The following is a 5,115-nucleotide window of genomic DNA, read 5'->3' as shown; positions in this document are numbered from 1 at the left end:
CTTCAGCGCTCAGCTTTCTTCACAGTCCAACTCTCACATCCATACATGACTACTGGAAAAACCACAGCCTTGACTAGATGGACCTTTGTTGGCAAAGTAATATTTCTGCTTTTCAATATGCTGTCTAGGTTGGTCATAACTTTCCTTCCAAGGAGTAAGGGTGTTTTAATTTCATGGCTGCAATCACCATCTGCAGTGATTTTGGAGCCCCCCAAAATAAAGCCTGACACTGTTTCCATTGTTTCCCCATCTATCTGCCATGAAGTGATAAGACCAGATGCCATGATCTTTGTTTTCTGAATGTTGAGCTTTAAGCCAACTTTTTCACTCTCCTCTTTCACTTTCATCAAGAGGCTTTTTAGTTCCTCTTCACTTTCTGCCATAAGGGTGGTGTCATCTGCATATCTGAGGTTATTGATATTTCTCCTGGCAATCTTGATTCCAGCTTGTGCTTCTTCCAGACCAGCGTTTCTCATGATGTACTCTGCATATAAGTTAAATAAGCAGGGTGACAATATACAGCCTTGATGTACTCCTTTTCCTATTTGGAACCAGTCTGTGCGTTCCTGACCTGCATAGAGGTTTCTCAAGAGGCAGGTCAGGTGATCTGGTATTCCCATCTCTTTCAGAATTTTCCACAGTTTATTGTGGTCCACACAGTCAAAGGCTTTGGCATAGTCAATAAAGCAGAAATAGATGTTTTTCTGGAACTCTCTTGCTTTTTCCATGATCCAGCGGATGTTGGCAATTTGATCTCTGGTTCCTCTGCCTTTTCTAAAACCAGCTTGAACATCTGGAAGTTCACAGTTCATGTACTGCTGAAGCCTGGCTTGCAGAATTTTGAGCATTACTTTTTGATCAATACTAGACAGAGTATTGGAGAAGGAAATGGCACCCCACTCCAGTACTCTTGCCTGGAAAATCCCATGGACGGAGGAGCCTGGTAGGCTGCAGTCCATGGGGTCGCTAGGAGTCAGACATGACTGAGCGACTTCACTTTCACTTTTCACTTTCATGCATTGGAGAAGGAAATGGCAACCCACTCCAGTGTTCTTGCCTGGAGAATCCCAGGGACAGGGGAGCCTGCTGGGCTGCTGTCTCTGGGGTCGCACAGAGTCGGACACGACTGAAGCGACTTAGCAGCAGCAGCAGCAGACAGAGTATTAAAAAGCAAAGACATCACTTTGCCGACAAAGGTCCATATCATTCAAGCTGTGGTTTTTCCAGGGGTTATGTACAGTTGTGAGAGTTGATCGGTCCATAATGAAGGCTGAGCACTGAACGATTGATACTTTTGAATTGTGGTGCTGAAGAAGACTCTTCAGAGTTCCTTGGACTGCAAGGAGGTGAAACCAGTCAATCCTAAAGGAAATGAGTCCTGATGATTCATTGGAAGGACTGGTGCTGAATCTGGAGCTCCAGTATTTTGGCAACCTGATATGAAGAGCCAAATCATTGGAAAAGCCCCTGATCCTGGGAAAAATTGAAGGCAAATGAAAAAGAGGGAGGCAGAGGATGAGATGGTTAGATGCCATCACGGACTACATGTACATAAATTTGTGCAAACTCCAGGGAATAGTCAGGGAAGCCTGGTGCGCTGCAGTCCATGGAGTCACAAAGAGTCGGACATGACTTAGCGACTGACACAACAAGAGGCACACGTCCTTGGTGGGCACATTTAATAGGCAGTTTATAGTGAGTTTAATAATAAAAGTTCATATTTTGATTTCCACACCACATTTCACTTTTGAAAATAAAAATTTCTTCTTTACATTAAACTTTTGAGTATATAGAAGAAAGCAACCAATTACAAATTTTGCCTTTTTGTATGCTAATCAACTACCTTAAGGATTTGCAGGAAGTCGGGGAGGACTATCGGAGAAGGCAATGGCACCCCACTCCAGTACTCTTGCCTGGAAAATCCCAGGGACGGGGGAGCCTGGTGGGCTGCCGTCTCTGGGGTCGCACAGAGTCAGACACGACTGAAGCGACTTAGCAGCAGCAGCAGAGGAGGACTATATTTTTCACCTGGAGTTAATTTAACTACTTTCTCAAGTACTATTCAGTGAAGCCAAATACATTTATTGGGTTGATTTAGACTATCTTTTCTAAGTTTTGCTCCCTAAATCAATCTTGATCCCCTTGAGTTGTCACACTACCATGCTGATGTGACAGTTACTTAGAAAAGCATTCTCAAGTGATTGGAGGGATTCCGATCAATGGCTTTTTCTGAAACCTGGTAAAAGCGTTCTATTTCCTTAGGCAGCCACGGCATGTATTGTTTCTAATATTTTTGGAAGATTACTCGATTGGAAGCTATCCTCAACAGTTCCATAGGGAAGGGTCTTGGGGCAGTCAACATTCTGCTACTGCCATGTTGCAGACCATTACTTTTCTTATTGTTATGTGATAATACTTCTTTCTTTGGAATTCTTACCGTCTGACTTCCTTTATCACTGACCTTTCTATCAGGTTACTCTCCTCTTTCAGGAGAAGGCAATGACAACCCACTCCAGTACTCTTTCCTGGAAAATCCCACACACGGAGGAGCCTGGTAGGCTGCAGTCTATGGGGTCGCTAAGAGTTGGACATGACTGAGTGACTTCACTTTCACTTTTCACTTTCATGCATTGGAGAAGGAAATGGCAACCCACTCCAGTGTTCTTGCCTGGTGAATCCCAGGGATGGGGGAGTATGGTGGGCTGCCATCTATGGGGTCACACAGAGTTGGACATGACTGAAGCAACTTAGCAGCAGCATCAGCTCCTCTTTCAATGAAGACTTTGACTTCTGCCTCACAGCCTTTTCACTCCAAAGTCTGCCAACATCCCAGGTACTCTATCCAACATCAAAGCCTAAAGCTCTTTAGCCCCATTAACCCACCCCTACATTTTATTTTTGCAAATTCCTTGCCACTTGAAATGGTCCACATTATTCACAGTTCTAGGGGAGAAGGAAAGTTAGTAGACTGGAACTTTGGTGGGCCTCTGTGAACCGTGCTGCTGTTCACACCCTTGTATATCTCCTTGCCTCAAATCTGAACTGACCATGTGACCTGCGTGGAACAGATGCTCTCAGTTCCAGTCCTGAAGCTTACGATGTACTGGAAGATTCTACTTTTGCACTCCTGGTGTAGTTCATATGCCATCCTGTAAGTAGCCCAAGCCACCCTCTTGGACAGGCCATATGGAGCAGGATCAAGGCCCTGGGAAAGAGCCCCAGCTGAGCTAACAGGTAGCACCAAATTGCCAGTCATGTGACCTATTTGGACCTTTCAGCACCCAGCACTACAGGAGACACAAATTAAGTGGAATAACCATCTAGTCAACCCATAGATTGTGAGAAATAATAATTTGTTCTTGTTTTAAGTCTCCAGTTTGGAGAAGTATCTTGTTATGTAGCACTAGGTAATGGGAACACGAAGCATCTTCTCTCCCCACATTCTCATTTTGGGTCAGAGAGGACAAACATATATCACCTTTCTATTACTCCCTCAGGGGAAACTCCCTCAGAGTAGCTCATATAATTGAGAAGAATTTTACTACAGTGGGTTGATTAGCATCCCTCCCCTAGATTTGTGTCCACCTGTAACCTCAGAATGTGAATTTGTTTGAATGTTGGGTTATTAGTTAGAGATCTTGAAATGAAATCTTCCTGAATATAGAGTGGATTCTAAATCCAATGACTAGTGTTTTTATAAAAGAGAGGGAAGGGAGATTTGGACACACAGAGACACAGTAGAGAAGATAATGTAAAAATGGAGACAGATGAGAATGATGGGTGTACAGCCAATGACTGCTAGGAGCCGCCAGAAGCTGGAAGCCGTGAAGAATTGTCCTCTAGAGATCTTGGCACACTGACTTCAGATTTCTGGCCTCCAGGTCTGTGAGAGAATAGATTTATGTTATTGTTGTTGTTTGTTCTAATTTTAAAAGGGATTTTCCAGTTTTTTTTTTAAGATATTATTGATATGCAGCGTTGTAAGTGTGAAGTGAGAGTAGTGAAAGTGTTAGTCACTCGGTTATGTCTGACTCTTTGCAGCCCCATGGAGTGTAGCCTGCCAGACGTCTCCAGGCAAGAGTACTGGAGTGGGTGGCCATTCTCTTCTCCAGGGGATCTTCCCAACTCAGGGATCAAACCCAGGTCTCCTGTATTGCAGGCAGATTCTTTACCATCTGAACCACCAGGGAAGTAACCCCAAATCTAATCTCTTTTCCTGTGAGTCTGACTTTTCTTTCTTTTTTCTGAATCCATATACAAGTGAGATCATATAGTATTTGTCTTTGTCTGACTCATGTCTCTTACCATATTGCCTTCTGGGTTCATCCATGTTGTCAAAAATGGCAGGGTTTCCTCCTTTTTTTGGCTGAATAATAGATATCTGTTGTTAAAGCCACCAAGTTTGTGATAGCTTATTTTTGGCAACTCTAGGAAGCAGCACCTGGAGAAGGCAATGGCAACCCACTCCAGTACTCCTGCCTGGAAAATCCCATGGACGGAGGAGCCTGGTAGGCTGCAGTCCATGGGGTCACTAAGAGTTGAACACAACTGAGTGACTTCACTTTCATTTTTCACTTTCCTCCATTGGAGAAGGAAATGGCAACCCACTCCAGTGTTCTTGCCTGGAGAATCCCAGGGACAGGGGAGCCTGGTGGGCTGTCGTCTGTGGGGTCGCACAGAGTCAGACATGACTGAAGAGACTTAGCAGCAGCAGCAGCAGGAAGCAGCACACTGACATTTACTTTTGGATGAAGTCGTTGCCTTGAAAGATAATGGGTGCCCAAGATTCTTGGGTCCATCTGTACCTGGATGGGTCGGGTAAGACTGAAGTCCTAATCCATGGGGCTGATTAGAAAAGTGGATTTAGAGTCTACTCTGCAAACCCTATCATCTTATGACTCTTTGGAACTTCCTCCCATAGACTGACTCCCACTTCAGGTGGTAAAGTGTATCTACCTGGCCTCTCTCAATCCAGGATCCTCCTACCTTTCCATGTATAGGATAGTTCAGTCCAACTGTAGTGTCTCCAATTAGCATCACAAACTTAACGAAAACATGCTTTTAAGAAATGTTTATGCTGCTCTTATCAATTATGTCAAGGAACATAATTTAGGA

This window comes from Bison bison, unplaced genomic scaffold (genome assembly GCF_000754665.1).
Source record: "Bison bison bison isolate TAMUID 2011002044 unplaced genomic scaffold, Bison_UMD1.0 scf7180017863955, whole genome shotgun sequence".
Classification (NCBI taxonomy): Eukaryota; Metazoa; Chordata; class Mammalia; order Artiodactyla; family Bovidae; genus Bison; species Bison bison.
This window is presented reverse-complemented; position numbering follows the sequence as displayed.